Source organism: Halichoerus grypus, chromosome 5 (genome assembly GCF_964656455.1).
Source record: "Halichoerus grypus chromosome 5, mHalGry1.hap1.1, whole genome shotgun sequence".
Lineage (NCBI taxonomy): Eukaryota > Metazoa > Chordata > Mammalia > Carnivora > Phocidae > Halichoerus > Halichoerus grypus.
Window position 1 is genome coordinate 180,720,382 of NC_135716.1, and position 20,644 is coordinate 180,741,025.

Consider the following 20,644-nt stretch of genomic DNA (forward strand, 5'->3'; position numbering starts at 1 on the left):
GACGGTGTCCTTCCACGGCGATCTCTAGTGGCTTGCCAAACAGTTCTGTCCTTGGCCCCTAAACTCTTTAACATTCTATCAACAACTTGGATAAAGCCAAAGATAACTGCTTATCAACTGTGCAAATAACACAAGACTGGGAGGGAAGGCCAACACGTTGGAATTATAGAATCAGGATCCAAATTATCTCAACAGGAAAGAATGATTGGTGGAATCCAACAAGATAAAATGTAACTGGAATACATGTAAGGTCCTGCAGTTAGCTCCAAAACTCGATTGCAAAAGTATAGGATGTGGTTGGAAAACATGTCCAACCTCACCCATAATCAAAGAAATGCAAATTGAAGCAACCATGAGATAATCGTTTTCCTTTATCAGATTGGCAGTGATTAAAAGAATGAAAATTCCCTGCATTTGGTGGCTAGGATGTGGGGAAATAGACTCTCTTGTAAACCACTTATGGGCGGGTAGCCAAAGCACCCCTGCTGGAAAGTGATCCGGAAATATACAGCAAGCGCTATAGAATGTACCATTTGTCCTAACAGCTTCATTTATAGAAATGTATCCAAAGACAAGTACGTAAAGATTTACGTACACGAATATTTATAAAAGCACTGTTAAGCAAAGAACACTTTTGGAGGGGTGTGTTCAGTTTGGGAACAGGAGTCTGGAGCCTCAGAAGGGTACCACACAGGTATTACCAAATCCGTGATGCTATAAAGAGGAAGGATCAGGGTCTGTGTAGCTCCTGACGGCCAGACCAGGAGTACACAGCAGATTCTAACAACTCATCCTGTTCAAAATTGGGATGAGCTGACTGCCTTGTACGGTCCCCATCACCGGCAAATTATCACCCCCATGTTATGACACTTTGGCCAGGGTGTCAAAGAGGATAGTCATTGCTCTTTAGCCACTGGGACGAAATGCTCATCCTGGTTCCTTTCAACACAAAGAGGCAATGAGTCTTTGCTGCATTAAATCATCCGAGGGTGGAGTCCCTACTCAAGTTCACGGTGGCTGGGAGGTCACACCAGATTCTGCTTCCTGACACTGAATTCTAGGAATAAAGCGAGAAACCCTCTTGCCATCTAATGCCACTGTTACTGAGAGCCTGACCATCCCCTTTGCCCCAAATCTTTTAGGAGTACCTGCTATGTATTGGGCCCCCAGAGGTATACCTAAGGGAAGTTTTTGGCTGAACCTGAAGAAAAGAAATAATAGATGTAAGCTCCTTCTCACCAAATCATTTCCACTGTATTTTGGCTTCCAGTAGACAGATGTATGGGGTACGTCCATGTACACCTTTTCTCCTTTGTGTTAATTCATCTAAAACTTTCAATTTTGGGGGCACCTGTCTGGCTCAGTCGGTAGAGCATGCAACTCTTGATCTCGGGGTTGTGAGTTCAAGCCCCATGTTGGGTGTAGAGATTATTTAAAAATAAACATTAAAAAAAAAACTTTCGATTTTAATCATAAACCACATCTGCCTCAATTATACTAAACTAACTTATATGCAGCACCCCCAAATATGGAGATTCAGTACTTTTGGATGCATATCCTTCGTGGGCTCTTATGTTTGCTTATCCCTCAGTTCATGAAGTCCCTTCCTGCGCTCTTTTTCATTCAATCTTTCCATCAACTATATCCGGCGGGCATTATTAAAAATACCCATTGTTAACTCTTTTTTTTAAAAGATTTTATTTATTTATTTGACAGAGGGAGAGCACAATCAGGGGGAGCTGCAGAAGGAGAGGGAGAAGCTGACTCCCCACCGAGCAGGGAGCTGGATGTGGGGCTCGACCCCAGGACCCTGGGATCATGACCTGAGCTGAAAGCAGATGCTCAACCATCTGAGCCACCCAGATGCCCCTCTTATTAACTCTTTACTGAGCCCTAACTGCAAACAGCTCACCAGGCACTCTGTCAGGTAGTCACACAACTCTGCAGCTGGGAGTAGCCTTCCTCCAACACATTTGGGGTCAGAGTAATCCTTCCATAAGACAACTTATCACATCATCACCAACAACAGACCTCGGTGGTCTCCAAGGCCCTGTGCACTCTGCTCCCTCAACCCCCCGTGTGTCTCCTACCAAGACCCCTCCCTCTGAGCTCAAGCCACGTGGGCCTGTCATTTCTTCCAATCTGTCACAGTCCTCCCAGGCACAGAATTTCTACACATATTCTTCCCTCTGCCTGGAAGGTTTCCCTTGTCCCAGATCTCCTTCCTGTGCATCCTTTGGGTCTTAATAATGCTAGGAGATGGATTGTGCTTCCCCACCCCTCAATTCACGTGTTAACCCCCAGCACTTCAGAATGTGACTATATTTGGAGATAGGGCCTTTAATGAGGGAATTGTGTTCAAATAAGGCCGTTAGGGTGGACCCTAATCCAACCTGACTGGTGTCCTTATAAGAAGGGATTAGGACCCCTAGAGAGACACCAGGGGAACAGGTGCACAGAGAAAAGGCCATGTGAGGACCCAGCAAGAAGGCAGCCATCTGCAAGCCAAGGATAGAGACCCCAGAAGAAACCAAGCTTGCGACACGTTGATCTTGGACTTCTACCTTCCGGGACTGTGAGAAAACAAACTTCTGTTGTTTCAGCACCCTAACCCGTGGCATTTTGTTACGGCAGCCTGAGCTGACTAATACAACTGAGAAGTCATTCCCCTCAGGGGCGCTTTCCCCCACCCCTCCCCTCCTTCAGCACCATATGGCTTTTCCTCCATCACACTTGTCACAGTTTGTGAATAATCATGTATTTGGATGACTATATGGCTATTGTCTGTACCCCTTCCTCAGGATGTAGACTCCAGGGGGGTGAAGAAACATGTGCATTCATGTTGTCCAGGGAGTCTTCAGCAACTAGCACAGCGCTTGCTGCTCATACAAGGGGCTGTTCTATATCGTTGGGTGAAAGGCTGAAGTATTGTTTCCACGACCATTACACATGAGGAAATCGACGCTCAGAAAGGTTAAATTTCCTGCAGTTCACCAAGCAGCTAAGTGGCAGAACAGGACTGGAACCCAAGCCCCTACAGCTCTGGCTCTTAACCACTAATGACACTTTTTTTGTTTTGTTTTTGTTGCCCCCGCCTTTTTTTTTGAATCTTAATCACTTGGCTGAGGTAGGGTTTGTGAGTGTTCGCCATTGCCTTTTCTCCTCAGCCACTAACTGTCCAATTTTGAAATGCATCTATTCACTCAACAGATACTTCCTGAGCACCTCTCACATGCCAGTTTCTGTCTGGGAACTGGGAATACAGCAATGACAAAAGAGACAAAATTGCTGCCTTCATGTGGAGCAGGACATCGAATAAGATCAATAAATTATGTGGTACATTAGAAGGTGATAAATGCAATAGAGCCCAATGGGAGTGAGGGACTGGGGAGTCAGACTAGTGTTTAAAATCAGGAGGTTAGAGGGGAGCCTGGGTGGCGCAGTCAGTTAAGTGTCTGACTCTTGATTCTGGCTCAGGTCATGATCTCAGGGTCCTGAGATCGAGTCTTGTGTTGGGCTCCATGCTGGCCATGGAGCCTGCTTAAGATTCTCTCTCTACCCCCCTCCATCTGCGCACCCCCCCCCAAATCAGGAAGTTAAGGAAGGCCTTTTTCACTAAGGAATGTTAGAGCCAAGACTTGAAGGGGCTGAGGGAGGGTGCCCTGGGGATATCTGAGGACAAGTTCTTTGCAGAGGTAAAAGCAAGTTGTGTCCCAGAAACAGCCTGGCAAACGACCCATGTGGCTGGAGTAAAGTGAGTAAGGGAGTCACAGTTAAGAGACGGGCTCAGCCAGGTTCTAGGAGGCTGGTGGTATAGGACATTTCTGGCCATGGTAAAACTTTGCCTTTTATTCAGTGAGAATGGAGTCTTTGGAAAGTTTTCACACAGGAGCCACATGATATGACTTTTAACAGAATTACTCAGGTTGTCATGTGAACATAGACTAAGGAGGAAAGGGCTGAAGGTAGAATCTGGGAGGCCAGGGAGGAGGCCAATACAGTAATCCATGTGAGAGATGATGGGGACTTGGTCCAAGATGGTGTCAGTGGAGGTAAAATTCTGAATAAGTTTTGAAGAAAAAGCCGATAGGATTTACCAGTAGGACAGACTGAATGTGGGGTGAAGGAGAACTCAAGGTTTGGAGCCTGAGAAGCTGGAAGGATGGAGGTGTCATTACAATGAACACAGGTAGAGCACCTTCTGGTGAGGGAAGGTCAGGAATTTCGTTCTGACCATGATGAGTTTGAGCTTGCCTACTAGGCATTCAAGTTTTGATGCCAAACAGGTAGTTGTACATCCAAGTATGGAGGGTTGGGGAGAGGTCCAGGCTCTCATCAGCAAAAACAGATGGCCTTTAAAGTCATGGAACTAAATGAGATCACTTAAAATATTAAGTGAAAAGAGAGAGAGAGAGAAGTCCAAGGAGCTAGTCCCAGGGGGCATTGCTACATTTAGAGTTCAGGGGAATGAAGAGGAACCAGCAAATGTGATGGAGAAAGAGCAGCCAGGGATACAGCAAGAAAACCAAGAGTGTGTGGCGCCTGGGTGGCTCAGTCGGTTGAGCATCCAACTCTTGATTTTGGCTCAGGTCACGATCTCAGGGTCCTGGGATGGAGCCCCCGCCGCCCCCCTCCTCAGGCCCCGCTCAGCGGGGAGTCTGCCCAAGAGTCTCTCTCTCCCCCTGCCCCTCCCCCTCCCCCTGGCTGCTCTCTCTCTCTCTCTTAAATAAATCTTAAAAAGCAATCAAAGAAGAGAAAACCAAGAGTGCGCTGCCCCACAAGCTCAGTGAAGACTGTTTTGTGGAGGAGAGGGTGGTAACTGTTTCATATGTTGCTGATAGAGCAGATCAGGGGGCCACGGGGAAGAAACTGGGCCGGGAGAGGGTACAGTGGGAAGCCAACTAGGGACCCGGATACAGACACTCTTCCAAGGAGCTGTGATATTTACAAAAAGGGAGAGAGAGATGAGCGGGAAGCTAGAGGGAGAAGTAGAATCACGGAAAGGTTTTCTTAGGAAGAAATAATATATTTATATGCTTATGGGAAAGATCTGGAGATTTTCTTATGGAGAAGAAATTGAGACTCAAAGGGGTTAGGTCACTTTTGGCACTAAATCTCCTGGGCCAGACTCTGCTTCCCGCCCGACGCTGCTTAAGTGATAAATTGTAGCCTCACTGGGGCCTCCAGCCCTCCACGGGATCCAGTCTAGGGCAGTTTGAATTTCTACTTTACTTGGGCCAGAGGCACATCCGGTATTTACTATCTTTGGTGAAAAAGCTCCTCAAATTACATTTTGGGCTCGGACTCCAGCTTTGAGGGTTCCCGGGAATCGCCCGTCCGCAAGGCGCTAGGGCGTCCGGGTTGCCAGGGGAACCCGCGCCGCGAGCGCGCCACCGGGCCTCCGCGCGCGCGTTCGAAACCTCCCCAAAGTCAGCTGACCAGCTCTCCTCCAGTCCCGTCTCGGAGGCGGGGCCCGGCGCCCCGTCTCCACAGCAACGCCGTTGCTAGTCCGCGCTCACGGCTTCGGCACGGCAGGAGGCGCGCTCGGATGACGTCACATACCGGCGGCGCTTGCATGACGTCACACTGGCTCCGCGGAGGGCCCGGCCGACCCACAGGTATGAAGGCGAGCAGGGCGTCGGAGATGGCGCACGTGTCGTGTCAGGTTGGCGCATGTGTGGCTCTTAAACGCCAAGTTGTGAGCGAACGTGGTGGAGGTTGGCTTGCAGCCGCGCCTTTCGTCTTACCCGGGACATCGGCGGAGGTGCTGCCGTTCCATCTGGCTCTCTCGGAGCTGTTAAGGGCAGATATCCGAGAGTCAGACTGTTTGGATCACTTCTCCTCCTCTCCTGGGGCATTCCTCGTTGAATCCATAATGCCACCTGCCCGTCTGAAAATGCTCGTTGAATTCCCAAATTGCTGTTGCCAGCAAGCGTCCTTAGCAGGCCACCTCCTCTCTAAACCGGCGCTTGTAAGATCAGCATGCGGTTTGTGGCTCAGGTTGTAAAGTAAGAGTAACCAGACTCCGACGGAGGGCCTCAGAAGTTCTCGGAGTCAGGATTTGAACTTACAAGGACTTGGGACAGTCGACCTGGCTAAGTAGATGCCCTCCAGGTGAATGAAGTGTCTCTGTTCCCCGACTCCTGGCCCGCACTGTACTGACCCTTGGGGTACAGTGATGATGACATCCGTGCCAGCGGTGAGAGCTCATTTCACTGATTAATTCAAGAAACGTTTGTTGACCATCAGCTGTGTGCTAGGCACAGTTTAGATTATTACTGTTCATTGAGAGAATGAAGTGTGATTTAGGATCTAGCATGTGGCTAGGAGTCAGATTTGATTTTGAACTCAGGTTCTGCTGAGTGATCTTGGGTGCGTTAGATCCCCTCTGCACCTTGATTTCATGATTTCTAAAAATGGGCATAATAACGCCTACCTCCTACAGGTGACTGATGAGAGTTAAACCTCATGCTATAGTTTGGGAGGCCTTTTCTTTGTACATTCTCGTGTTTCTTCTCTTCTCAGCCCCTGTCTATCTCAGGCGTACATGGAGGACCCCACCACTAGTGGAAAACAACCTCCTGACCAGCACACAGCCTTAGAGGTCATCCACAGATTCTCCTCAAATTGTTTTAAAAACAGCTTTCACGCAGACTCTGCTTTCTGTGGGTCTGTATGCTGAGGCCAAGTTATATTTAAGCAGAGCCCTCCCACCTCATCCCCAAGAAAGCTCCTCTAAAACCACCTAAAAAAAAAAAAACAAACCCTTTCTTCAAGCGCATAGTGACTTGAAGCTAAACATGTGCAGTGTGTTGGAGGGTGGCCTGGGAGATTAGGTCAGATCCTGGGTCACTGTCTGGGGAGGGACGAGGCACCAACAGGGTTGGGGAGCGAGTGTCTGGCTCCCTTGTCACCACAAAGCCTGTGGTTTCCAACCCTGTCTGCATCCACATCCCACTAAACAACAGTGGGAAAGAAAACAGACTTGCACACAAGCGGACACACACACACACACCCAGACTTGCACAGCCTTCAGAGGAAGTGGAGCACCAGATGTTCTGGGTTTCCTGTTCGATGCTTCCACAGCTGGTCGAGTCTGTGGTTGTGGTTTGTCTGTCTCGGGCTCATGTGAGAGACAAAAGCTGGGCTGACGGGAAGCCTCCCCTCCCGGCCCCCCTTCCTCAGCGCTAACTGATCAGTCACACGGAAACCTGGCAGGTCAGACATTTCCTGAAACACCCAGAGCTTGGATTCTCCCAGGAGGAGGCTGAATCCCCCTCTGCCTGAGAAGCAGCCCCTAGGCTGAGGGTCGGCCCTTAGAGAACCTAGGGATGACGGCAACGTCTCTGAATTCACTCTTCATAGAGAGTTGCCTCCCTGCTGAACAGAAGGAAGCTGAGGCCAGGTTGCTGCAGTCACCGATCTGGGGCCTGGCATAGAGCATCCACCCAGAAACACTGAACGCCAGAAGGAATGAATGAGAAACAGGGAACTTCATCTATGGGGGTTGGATCTAAAAGCTCCTGCTGGCCCTCACTTCTTGTAAGTGGCTTTGGATTCAAACAGACAGGGTCTGACGCTTCACAGTGCTGATCTGCTGCAAGTAATTCAACCTCTCTGGGCCCGGGTTTCCTCATCTGTGAAATGGAGACAGCAATATCTATTTCACAAAGTTGTGAGGCCCAACGAGACACGTGGCTTTGCTTGATAAGCAGTCTTGCCCATAGTAACTGCTCAGTAAAGGCCGGTTCCCTTTTCTCTTTGAAACGCTGCAGTTTATTTAAGGGTGCGCCAAAAAAGCAGCCGAGACCACCAACCAAAGCATCGATCCCAGCACAACCGCCTGGTGGGGCAGTGGGGCAAGATTGCTGGTATGGGTGCCAGCGCCCATTGTGGGGGGGGGGATGCTAGCACAGGGGCTGGGGCCACCCTGGGGTCTCGAGGCTCCGGGAGGCAGCAGCCAGTGTCTTCCTCTGGGTGTGGAGGAGGGTTAGTACCTGGGGGCTGCAGGGGAGAATAGGTAGAGTGCTCCTTCACCCTTTAGCTCGGTAGTGATATTAATAGTTACGGCCACTGTGCATCCTGCCTTTGGACCCGCGCAACCGGAGCCCTGTCCTGAGCCCCAGCTTTGCACTGGGGCCCCCTCCAGCCCTAGCCCTGCCTGTGAGATGAGGCATTCCCAGCTAAGTGTAGCATTAGGGTCATTGCCTCTGAAGTCTGACCGACTGGGTTCAAATGTTGGCTCTGACACTTAGGAGCTTGCTCTGCAGCCGTGGGCAAGTTACTTTACCTCTCTGTGCCTCTGTTTCCTCATTTATAAAATGGGTAAAATAATAATCACGTCATCGGGTAGCTGTGATGATGAAACGGGTGAATGTGTGTCAAGCACTCAGAAGAGCCACTGGCCTGGGGTAAGGGGATCACTAAAGGTCAGCTGTGGTATGCCCAAATGCATTTGATTCTTACAACATCTAGGGTCCGTGCCTAGTTCCATTTCACAGATGAGAACACTGAGGCTCGGGGAGATGAAGTAAGTTTTGCAAGTTCACACAGGTCATAAGGAGTAAGGCTGAGACTTTACTCCAGTTCTTTCTCATGTGTGAGGTTTTAACCGCCTCCCCCAGCTGTGCCTTGTTCTTCTCCTCGGAGCACCTGGCCCCCCCGCACCTCTCCCCCCCCCCCCCCAGGATGCTCAGCCTCTTCCTGCTTCCAGGACCTCACCCCCTGCAGTCTCCAGCTGGATTTCAGCTCTCAGGGCAAGGTCTTGACTCCTGACTAATGTTTCCCTGTAGAAACTTATCTTGCAGCGTCACTTTTTACAAGCAATTGTTCTTTTTTTTTTTTTTTTTTTTAGGTTTTATTCATTTATTTGACAGAGAGAGACACAGCGAGAGAGGGAACACAAGCAGGGGGAGTGGGAGAGGGAGAAGCAGGCTTCCTGCCGAGCAGGGAGCCCGACGCGGGGCTCGATCCCAGGACCCTGGGATCGTGACCTGAGCCAAAGGCAGACGTACAAGCAGTTGTTCTAGCCGAGGATAATGTGAGTTAATTCATGAGCAAGTCTCAAGTGTTTTCTAGGGCAATTTGTATTTTAACCCAAAGAAATGGCCCTTTGGGAGAATTTCACAAAGAGCAGTCCAGCAGGGGAGACCTTTTGCTGTTGTTGTAGGTGGCGAGCTGGCCCCTTGCTGCACCCTCAAACCCCCCACTCTGGTGCTGGCTTCATCTGATGGGAGAGGGAGCAAGGTGTGGTGCCAGGGTCCTCAAACAGTGTAATTATGGCCTGAGGAGCTTTGAGAATGCAGGTTCCTGGGCCCCATCTCGGAGTCTGGCAGCTACAGTGTGAGAAATACTGGCATCGTGGCAAGAGACACGAAACCTAGGTTCAAGTTCTTTAATTAGCTGCGCAACCTCGGCCTCAGCATTAAATCCTTCTGAGCGTCAACGTCCTCAGCTTTAAAATCGGAAACAAGCCTCTGTCACCTGCCTCACGGGGGATCACCAGTGAAAGTACTTCGTGCTCTGTCACATGCCTCAGGGTGTGAGAGAGGCGTGTTTTTATGCAGGTGTCCAGCCAAGTGCTGCAGAGACATTCAAGGGCAGGCACAGACCCGGGCCCAAGTGCAAGGAAGTTCCCTACGTCTTTGGGGAGGTAGGGGCCCCTGAATATACCCTGATCACTCCTTTGGGTGAAGGCTGCTGGCCGGAGGAGGGGGAGTCTTCCTTCCACCTGTCGCATGCTGCTCTCTCCCAGTGAACCGCATGGTAAAGTGTACCGAGTGTGCCAGGAGCGTGAAGCAGCCAGGGTGTGCCGGGTAATGCTGCACGCACCATCGACCCCTGGGTCTCAGCGCCTAAACACAACACAAGTTTATGTCTTGCTCACCCTGTATGTCCCAGCAGGCCAGCAGGTGGGTCTGCTCCACAGACTCACTCGGGGACCCAGGTGCACGGACCACCATCTTGGAGCCGCACCACCTGGAACACACAGCTTCCAGAGTCCCGCTGGCTGGGAAAGAGAGACTATAGAATGGGCCGTGGGCTTTATACTGCCCTGGCCTGTCACTCACACCCAACCTGTGTGCTCAGATTCCCTGGCCTGAACCAGTCATTTTGCCCAGCTGGGACATGCAGGAAAGCACATGGCATCTTTGGTGAGCATTCTTGTTTCTGCCACAGGATACTCCCAAGAGTGGATCTGAAAACCCTTAGTCCAGATTTTCAGCTTAGGCACAAAGACCCATGTCCCTTGAGAGAAAAGGGAGGAAGACTTCTCCGCTGAGTTGCTCTTGTACCTACATTCTGAGAGGCTCAACTTTCCTGTCTGGTGGAGTGCAGCTTTATTTGTTTGAGAAGGTGGGTTTTTTTTTGTTTGTTTGTTTATTTGTTTTGCTTTTTCTCATTCTCGTCTACCCTCAAAACATGTGGGAAAAAGCCATCCGCCCCAGCCAGCCAGCAGTCTGGCCCAGGCCCCTAGGATGGAGAGGAGCCATTCCCCAGCAGGCCAAGAAATAGCCCAGGAGCTCCCAGGGTCCTGTGGGCGCTGGGGAGGATGCTGCCATGGCCAAGAGGCGGCGTGCCCGGCCGCCGACTCCACGGTCAGTCCGAGCGCTCTGTGCAGAGCATAGCCAAACGCAATGCAAATATCTTTGAAAATGGAGAACACTGGACTGGGACCCAGCAATCTGGGGCAGCAGTTTTCTGGAGCACATAGCTTGGGAATTTGCCTTAAGAAATTTTTCATTCCTAGAGTGTTGGTGGATAAATGGCACTTATTTGTTTAACCTCAAATCAAGCCACAGCCCCCATTTCTGGGCTGATTTGAAAGGGTTGTTTTAAAATAGCTGAACAAGCTGAAAATCGTGGGCCTACGTTGCTGGAATGGCTTTGCAGAAAGCGGCGGGCTCAGGAAGTTCCTTAATTTTCCATAGAATGTGACTGGGAGGAGGGGAGAGGAGCAGAGCCCGGCGCCCCTCTCCTGGAAGACTGCGCGTTGGCTAGACTGTCTCTGCGGTGGGTTCAACTTTGGCCTGGTCAGTGTCTCCTTGGGGGTTTCGGGGTGGAAGGAAATCTGGAACATTCCTTTCTGAGATCTCTCTTATTTGTCTGACCAGCTTCTACTTCCCCTCTTTTGGTACTAGAGTATCTCTGTCCTTAGGAGAATCCGTTTCATTGGTTTAGGCGGGGCTGACTCAGTGGTATGTTTAACGGATGGCTCCGGAGGGTGGGCTGAAAAGCCCCGGTCTGTAGCATCTGCCGATTTCCATGGTGTAAATACTCTCGCTATAACCAATTTCAAGCTACAGACATCACTTCCCTGAGCAACCAGCCCTCACAAAGCCCATCACTGCTGCTGATTTTACCCCATTCAGGGATGGGCACATGACCATGAGATGCCTTATCAGAGTTCTCAAGGTTTGTCAGAGGAGGTTGGTCCTAACCCTTGACATTGCTAAATAGATAGGATGTTAGTCTGAGACGGCCAGCAGCCAACTTGCCACTTCTAGGGCGAGAATTTGTTCGAGAGAGAGAGAAAGGACGCTCCTGGCATCATCTGAACTCCTGAATCCAGCCATACCTGAAGCTGGTATATTCATAGACATTCCATTTGTACACATCAGAATTTCCCCTTCTCTGCCTAGGTAGTGTGACTTGAGTTCCTGGCACCTGCCAATAAAAATGCCATGAATAACACAAATGGGCCACTCATAGGAAACCAGTAAAATAGATTCTGTGTTTGTCTCTTGAGTGAGGTGGTGATTTTACAGGTGTCCACATCCATCAAGACTCAGAATTGTACACTTTAAGTGGGTGAAGCTTACTGTAAGTAAATTACCTCTCAAGATGTTAAAAATACAGATTGGGGTATGTGTCGGGGTGGGTGGGAGTGGCTTTTTCCCTATTTAATTCTGCCAGGCAAGATTTGGGCAGGAAAAGAAAACGAAGGTAGGACTGTTCTACCACTCATGTCAACTGGTTCTTACTCTAACCTGTATCATGATTTATATCCCCCGGCCCACTTACTACCTGGGACTTCTTGGAGAAGAAGGAGAGGAAGGAAAGAGGGAAGGAGAGAAGGAAATGCCTCTCTTGGAAGTGGGAGAAGCGGAGTTCTTCCAAGCTGAAGTTCGGTGTTATCTTCTCTCAGGAGCCCTAGAAACCAGCCAGAGTTACCATTATCCTTCCATATCACTGAAAATAGCCTTGCAGGGCGGCAACACCGACAAAAGCAAATGGGGCCCAGCAGAGCTTTGCAAGGTGCTCCTTTGAGAATGAGTTGAAACAAACCCGTTCTCCCTTTCTATCTCTGGGGTCTGGGAGAGGGTGGGCTCCAGACTGCAAGGAAGGGGAGAGCCTACATCAGGCCTAGTGCCAAGTCCCAGCATTCAGTCTTGGCTTAGGGCTCTGAGGCTTCTGACCGACTCGCACCCCCCTCCCCCCAGTTGCTTAGGGGCACCTGGAACAACGTCTCATCTGCTATCCTGACGCCTTAGTCACAAACGGAGTTGAGAAATAATATTGGTCACAGCAGCTACTGCGACTTCTATGAGACCATTTGGCTGCCCGCCCCCTGTCTGGCTCTGCAAGCACGAGCTGATTTAATTTGCACAATCCTAGAGGTAAGTTCTCTGATAATCGCTATTATACAGATGAGAAAGCTGATGCTCAGAGAGGTTAAGCAATTTGCCTGGGGTCACCCAGTGAACAAGAGGCATTGCTGGGTCTCAACTCAGGTCTTTCTGGCCCCAAACCTGGCTTCCGTGACCACAGAGTGTAAAGCACTGAATTCATAATAATCTGCCCCAAACAAGGGTGAGCCATCCTAGGCAAGAGATGAATTCCAAATGGCTGTCGCCGGTGTGAGCGCCCTGAGCACCATCACTAGGGTGGAGGTTTCCCGGCATATGCACTAATCCCCACCTGCACTGCCCCCTCTACAAAGGTCCTGAGGAGATTACTGGGGGGCAGAGTGGGGCCACCCAGCTACCATGGATCAGATCAACCCGGGACTGGCTCACGGCTCTGCAGGAGTGGCTGGGCACTCATGCCCTCCCTGGCACGGGCATTATTCCAAATGTGACAGAAGCCCTATTCAGTCCAGCCTGCCCCCCCCTTGCACCCCCCTACTGACTGCCTGGCCCCAGAGAGAGGGAGTGCAGAGATCCACAGCCATTGGCTCTCCTGCAGGAGGGACACAGGTGTGGCTCCTTGTGCCCAGTTCACTCTGGTCACGCCTGTTCTGCTTCCTGAAGCTCCCATTGGGGCCACCCCCTTCCACACCAGCCCTTGTCTGCTGAGAGACTGCTCCAGGGAACCCTCTTTGGCTGAAATTTTAGCTGAGTTCGGGGATGCTGGCCTGGTCTGGTTGGGTGGTGTGGATGGATGGGATGGGGGTGGAGGGGCACGATGACCTGAGTGGGGGAGGGGTCATAGGAAGAGGCTCCGGTGTGGAGGGAGAGGATGAGAGGGGAGAAGGAGGAGGGGATGGGCGTGAAGTGGTGGGGTGGTCCGGCGGGTGGGATGTGGACCGCCAGAGCAGGGGAGGGCCGTGAACTTAGTGGGAAAGATGGGGGCTGGAAAGCGGGGAGGGGGAAGCGGACCCCCCCCAGGGCTGGAGAGAGGAAAAACACCAGAGTAATTAGAGCAAAGAGAGAGCAGAGCAGAGTTACAAAACAGTTGTAAACTGTAGTTATAAAATGATTATAAAACGTGACTGACCGACGGGTTAGCGGGTGGGGCCCAGAGGTCCCAGGATGGGGAGGGCGGAGCTGCCCCAGTTTGGGGATGAGTGTCTGCTTTGGGGGCTGCATGCCGCTGTCTGGGCGTGTCTGACTGGCAGGAAGCCAGGCAGCAGCACCACCTGCCAGCTTTGGGCTTCGCCGTCTGTGGGGGCGCAGAGGGCAGCTGAGGGTCGCTTAGCCCCGGGGGCCCCAGAAGCTGACGTGGTAGCTAGACGTGGGAGGTGTGCTGATCACGATGATCTGGAAGCTCTTCCGTTTACCGAGCGTTGACAGTCTGTGTGAGCAGCACCAGGTACACTCAGCGTCAGCAGGCATTATGGCACTTGATTTGCGCAGCCCTCCGGTGAAGGAGGCACTGTGCCTGTAGATCGGGAAACTGAGGCTCAGAGCCCAGTCTCCTGCGAGGTAACAAGCAACGGACCTGGGTCATTCCTTTCGGCGGGTGTCCCAGAGCAGCTTGTCACTCTGTCTCCGTGGAGAGGCGTGGGAGCAGAGGCAGGGGCTGCAGCTGCTGGGGGCCCTCACACTTGACCCTGGGGGCTACGTCCCTATGAGGGGCGTTGACCAGGAGTGCCCCTGGGTGGGGGCCAGGAGGGAAGGCGGCTCCAAGCAAGAGCGGGTGCTGTGTGCGCGCGCGTCTGCTGTGTGCGCCTGAGCGTGTGCTGTGTGCGTGAGCGTGTGCGCGCGCGTGTGCTGTGTGTGCGAGCGTGTGCTGTGTGCACCTGAGCGTGTGCTGTGTGCGCACGTGTGCTGTGTGTGCGAGCGTGTGCTGTGTGTGCGCGCGTGTGCTGTGTGCACCTGAGCGTGTGCTGTGTGCGTGAGCGTGTGCGCGCGCGTGTGCTGTGTGTGCGCGCGTGTGCTGTGTGCACCTGAGCGTGTGCTGTGTGCGTGAGCGTGTGCGCGCGCGTGTGCTGTGTGTGCGAGCGTGTGCTGTGCGTGAGCGTGTGCTGTGTGTGCGCGCGTGTGCTGTGTGCACCTGAGCGTGTGCTGTGTGCGTGAGCGCGCGCGTGTGCTGTGTGTGCGAGCGTGTGCTGTGCGTGAGCGTGTGCTGTGTGCGCGCACGTGTGCTGTGTGTGCGAGCGTGTGCTGTGTGCACCTGAGTGTGTGCTGTGTGCGAGCGTGTGCTGTGTGCGAGCGTGTGCTGTGTGTGCGCGCGTGTGCTGTGTGCACCTGAGCGTGTGCTGTGTGCGTGAGCGTGTGCGCGCGCGTGTGCTGTGTGTGCGAGCGTGTGCTGTGCGTGAGCGTGTGCTGTGTGTGCGCACGTGTGCTGTGCGCGAGCGTGTGCTGTGTGCGTGTGCTGTGTCCGCACGCGTGTGCTGTGTGTGTGTGAGCGTGTGCTGTGTGCGCGAGTGTGTGCTGTGTGCGCACGTGTGCTGTGTGCGCGCGCGTGTGCTGTGTGTGTGAGCGTGTGCTGTGTGAGCGTGTGCTGTGTGCGCGTGAGCGTGTGCTGTGTGCGCGTGAGCGTGTGCTGTGTGTGTGCTGTGTGCTCTTGAGCGTGTGCTGTGTGTGTGAGCGTGTGCTGTGTGCACTTGAGCATGTGCTGTGTGCACTTGAGCGTGTGCTGTGTGTGCGTGAGCGCATGAGCGCGTGCGGGGTGGGAGCGTGTGCTCTGTGTGTGTGCGCACGTGTGCTGTGTGTGCGTGTGAGCGCGTGCGGGGCGGGAGCGTGTCGTGTGCGCGTGTGCGCGGGAAGGTGGGAGCAGGAGACCGGGCAGCGGGCGGGCAGCGCGCATGCGCAGCAGCTCTGGGCCGGAGCCAGCCGGGAGGCGGGAGGCGGGAGCCCTGTCGTGTGGCGGCGGCAGGAAGTCGCTGGCCCTGCGTGTTCGTGTCGGAGGGCGGCTGCGGTCCCTGGGCCGGGACAGGATGCTGTGGTCTCCACAGAAAAGCGGGAACCTGGGAGGGAGCGGAGGCTCCGGCAGGGTGGGCGTGGGGCAGGTGCGGCGGCCTGGAGGCTGGAGGGGGGGCCGGGATGGGGGGGATGGGGGGTGGGGGGTGGGGGTGGGTGGGGGAGATGCCCTCAGACACTGAGGAGTGCGGGCCGGGGGCTGTGCCTCCTGTTCGCAGGGACCTGTGTGCCCACCACGCGTCCACCGCCTGCCTGGCATCCCGTTGCTGTTTCATCTCCCAGACCCTCTGCCGGGGCTCTCACTGCCTGGCCAGGGCCCTGGAGCCCCCGGAGCCCCCGGAGCAGGGCGTCCCCGCCCGCCCCGGGACCCTGCAGGAACCCTGCTGTCCTAGAAGAGGCGGCTTCATCTCTGAGAAGCCTTCCCACCCATGGAACAAGGGTTTCGCCCTCGTGGTCCCAGCTGCTCCTTTGTCCAGATTTTAGCTCCCCAGCCACCAGGACTAATCTTTGAATTCTCTCCACCTTTTGCAGCACCCTGTCCGCTGAGGCCAGGGCTGAGCTCAGGGACCCCGTCACCACCCGTATAAAAACCCCGCGGGGTGGGGAGAGGGTCCCCAGTGAAACCTCATTCCCATTTTTCTCTTAATACCATTTGTTGGGATTAAAGATGGGGGCTTTGGCCTGACACCCCTGTGGATCCCTGGTCACAGTGTTGTTTCACACCATAATCCTACATCTGGAAATTTAGGAATTTGAATCCATCTGGAAATTTAAGAATCTTAAAAACACAAAAGAATTTTCCATGCGAAGATGTTCACCTCGGTGTTATTTATAACAGTGACGATGTGGAAACTCCTCAGATACACTAATGTGGGAGAACAGCCACACCAGTGTGTACTATACACACATAAATGGCAGACAGACATTTTAGAAGAGAGCGTGATAACTTGGTGGTCACACAGAAAAGTTTTGTAATAACGGAATACGATTATAACTGTTAAACTTACAACAACATCCCCACACCCAAAATGTCTGCATAGGAGGGACTGCAAAATGTTAATAGTTAGCAGTACTTTGGGTGATTTCTGATTTCTCCCTTTCACTTTCTGTAACAAGCATGAATACTGACACCAAGATTAATTATACCTTAATAATCTTTTTTTTTAAGATTTTTATTTATTTATTTTAGAGAGAGAGGGAAAGAGAGAGCACGAGCAGGAGGGGCAGAGGGAGAGAGAATCTCAGCAAGGAGAACTTCTGCACTCAGTGAGGAGCCCAACTGGGGGATGGATCCCACGACTCCGAGATCATGACTTGAGCCAAAATCAAGAGTCGGATGCTCAACCAACTGAACCACCCAGGCGCCCCTTAATAATCTGTTTCCTTATCTTGAAAGTCGTATCTATGTTTGGTAAGACAATCCAATAAGGAAAAGAAGAAAATAAGCATGGTAATATTTCGTGTATTTCCTTCCAGTCCTTTCTCCATGCATATTTCCACATCTATAAATAGATACTCGGTTGACTAAGGAAGAAAAATCCTAAGGAATTTTGGAGGCGTTCTCTCTGGGCTCGGAGGTCCCGTTGCCTGGAAGTGTCCTGCGTCTGTGGGAAGTTAGGCCACTGGCCCAGGCTCGTGGGCCGAGAGCTGCTCCCTGCTCAGAATCTCGGGCCAGGGGGAGCCCACCACTTGGGAACCAGCTTCTTGACCGGCCGTCCCCAGGCCCACCTGCTGCACAGACGTGGTCCTGCCTCCTCCACTGCCTTCTGAGGACCGGCAAAGCAATCTGCTCATGAATCCTGACCTTTCCAAAGTCTGAAGTCTCCAACCAACGGGAGACTCGCCATTTTCAAGTGGTTTGGGCAGTTGTTGGCCATGGGTGGTTGGGGTGGGGGTTCTACCTCGGTTCCGTGGGTTGGCCAACCAACAGATTTGGCCAGGGGTCAGGGTCTGCTTGGCCCTGTCTTGCCCTGCTCAGGTGGGGACACTTGCCCCAGGCCTCTGCCAAGGCCACTGCTGCCCTGACCCCCTGGGAATCTGCTCTCAGGATTCAGGTGGCCCTACAGGGCTGTGGACTCCTTTACCCCGCCTTGGTCGGGCCAGCCTAACTACCCCGCCCCCCACCTCCCAGGACCGGGACAGTCTCCTGGCCCTTGATCTCAGGGAAAGCACTGCCTTTGCTCTTCCTAGGAAATGCCCTGCACCCCGGGGAGGGGAGGGGACAAAGGAGGAGGGGGATGAGGAAGTGTGTTCTCAGCAGAGGACCCCCTCCCTTCCCCATCTCCTCTCTCTCCCCATCCTGTGGCCACATCTGCCCCCATGAATAAGATCGTGTGATTCAGAGCTTCTCCATTCCCCCCACACCCCTCCTCCTTCTCCTGGCTCCCCCCCTCCCCCCAACCACCCCAGCCTTTCAGCAGCTTTCTGATAACCACAGCTGTGTTTCTGTCTTGGTCAGAGGTGAACATGAATCAAGAGTCACTGGGTTCTGCCCTGAGCTGACTTTGCAACAGCCTGTTTCCACTTAGAAGGCAAAACAGGTCAAGCTGGCCAAGCCCTGCTTGCTGGGGCAGGACGAGGACAGGGTGGGGAGCCTGGGCTCGGGACCAGGGCAGGAGTGGGAGGGTGGGACAGGGGCACCCAGCGACTGCTATCTGCACTGCCCTCCAGCGCCCAGCCCAATGCCAGGTGCACAGGAGGCACTTGGGAGTATTTTTGCAGACTAGATGCTCCTCCCAAGCCCTAAGGGGACATGGCATGGGATATGGTCACAATTTTATTTTTCAGTGATGGGCAGAAATTCTGTGGGGTCATTCTCTAAAAGCTTAAATCTAGCCGAAAAACTGCTAAGCGCCCATGGGGTATAGAATTTGTGCTTTGTTTTCAAGGGACATCTCTGTCATCCTGTTGCTGACCAGCCACCCAGCCCAGACTTGGAGTGTCGTTGTCCCCAGTGTCTTAAGCCCTTAGCCCCAAGTGGGAGAGCAGGATGCTCTAAAGACGTGACCTTATGTCTAGGCCTGGCGTGTTGGAATTTAAATGAACTTCTTGGCAGGCCTGAAGCACCCTCTGTGCTGGGATCGGGTCCTTCTGATTTCAGGGAGAGAAAGTCCACTCAGGCTTTCCTCAGAGACTGGGGGACCACTGGAAGGGTAACTGTGGAGCTAAAGCTGGGAGGGGCCTCAACCAGGCCACCCCAACCAGGGGGCCCTGCTGTTCCTATAGGCCCAGCAGCCCCTCCACCTGCTGATAGAAGCCTCGCTCTATCAGGTTAGAGAATGGGCCACCACTGCTGAGACCCTGCCCTCCTCTCCTGGGGGTGGGCCCAGGACTCAGAGCCTGCAGGTCAGGGTACCCACTCCCACCTCTGGCTGCAGCGATTGGCTTAGGAATACACACGTGACCCAGCCTGGTCAATGAGAAACCTTGGGTGCAGGGGTGGGGGGGCTGCTGAGTCAGAAGGATGGCAAACTATGGGTTTCAGATGCCCCCTCGTGATGGGCTTCTAGAGAAATCCTAATCTTAGAGATGTGGAGAAAGATGGAGACCTGATGACAGCATTTGCACTCCTAGATCATGATGTACCTGAAGCTGAACTGTTAAGTTTTCAGATAAAGCTAATAGCTGTCCCCTCCCCCCCAAGCCGGTATGAGTTGTGTTTCTGGCACTATTAAGTAAGGGACAAGCCCACAGGTACTGCTGCTCCACTCTGATGGATGTAGCTTGAGTGTCCTCAGGAGGAACGAGTTCAGGTTGATTTTTTTTAAAGGAGGCACCTGGCTGGCTCAGTTGGTAGGGCCTGAGACTCTTGATCTGGGGATTGTGAGTACAAGCCCCACGTTGGGCATAGAGATTACTTAAAAAAAAAAAAAAAGTTATGGGGCGCCTGGGCGGCTCAGTCGTTAAGCATCTGCCTTCGGCTCAGGTCATGATCCCAGGGTCCCGGGATCGAGTCCCACATCGGGCTCCCTCCTCTGCAGGAAGCCTGCTTCTCCCTCTCCCACTCCCCCTGCTTGTGTTCCTTCTCTCGCTGTCTCTGTCAAATAAATAAAGTCTTAAAAAAAAGTTATAGCCTGTTGTACAAAGTCTTGATCCATATTCTTTCTGCATCCTCGCAGCCCCCCAGTCCCCCCAACACACTGTCACACACAAGCTTCTCTTGGCTGACCTCAGCATGGTAGACAGAATAATGGCCCTCCAAAGATGTCCACACCCCAGTCCCCAGAACCTGTGATTATGTGACCTCACATGGCAAAGGGACTTTGCAGATGTGATTGGAGTTAAGAATCTTGAGATGGGGGAGGCTGTTTTGGATTATCTTGGGCCCCATGTAATAATCTCCAGGGTCCTTATCAGAGGGAAGTAGGAGGGTCAGAGTCAGAGACAGAGATGTGACAACAGGAACAGAAGCTGGAGTGAACTGGGGAAGGGCCCAGAGCCACGGAATGCGGGCGGGGGCCTCTAGAAGCTGGGAAGGCAAGAAAACAGGCTCCCCCTTCAGAGCCTCCGGAAGGAACCCAGTGCTCCCCAAAGCCCAATTCTAGCCCAGCGTGTTAGTCTACTTGGCTCTCGATAGCAAAAACACCACACTCTAGGTGGTTTAAACAATAGAAATTTATTTTCTTACAGTTCTGGAGGCTGTAAGTTCAAGGTCAAGGTGCCAGAAAATTTGGTTTTGGGTGAGGGCTCTCTTCCGGGCTGGTGGAGAGCTGCCTTCTTGCTATGACCTCACGTGATCTTTTCTCTGGCATCTCTCCCTCTTCTTATAAGGACCCTAGTCTTATCAGATTAGGGCCCCACCCTGATGACCTCATTTCACCTTAATTACCTCCTTAAAGGCCCTATCTCCAAACACAGTCACACTGGGGGTTAGGGCTTCAACACAGAAATTTGGGAGGAGGGACATATATCAGCCCATAACATTCAGTGAGACTGATTCTAGACTTCTGACCTCTGGAACTATATATAAAAAAATAAACCTGTGTTGTTTTAAGCCACGAGATTTGTGTTAATTGGCTACAGCAGCCACAGGACCCTTGCACATCCAGCCAGCAAAG

The 20,644-nt window shown here is 52.6% G+C and overlaps 2 long non-coding RNA genes across 3 annotated transcripts in view; one reads left to right on the forward strand and one right to left on the reverse strand.

Annotated features, from left to right (window-relative positions):
* Positions 1 to 20,644, reverse strand: part of LOC144381991 (uncharacterized) — a 45,834-nt gene that overhangs the window by 16,886 nt on the left and 8,304 nt on the right. The gene's annotated exons all lie outside the window — the stretch shown is intronic.
* LOC118534543 (uncharacterized) lies at positions 5,536 to 19,656 on the forward strand. 2 transcript variants are annotated; one of them, XR_013448388.1, is made up of 7 exons: positions 5,536 to 6,199; positions 10,180 to 10,356; positions 10,932 to 11,013; positions 11,769 to 11,823; positions 12,149 to 12,258; positions 12,444 to 12,620; positions 16,777 to 19,656. It is a non-coding gene; the product is annotated as an uncharacterized LOC118534543 (long non-coding RNA). The 2 variants fall into 2 exon arrangements; XR_013448389.1 differs by lacking the exon at positions 11,769 to 11,823 and having other exon boundaries at positions 5,539 to 5,618; positions 10,932 to 11,033.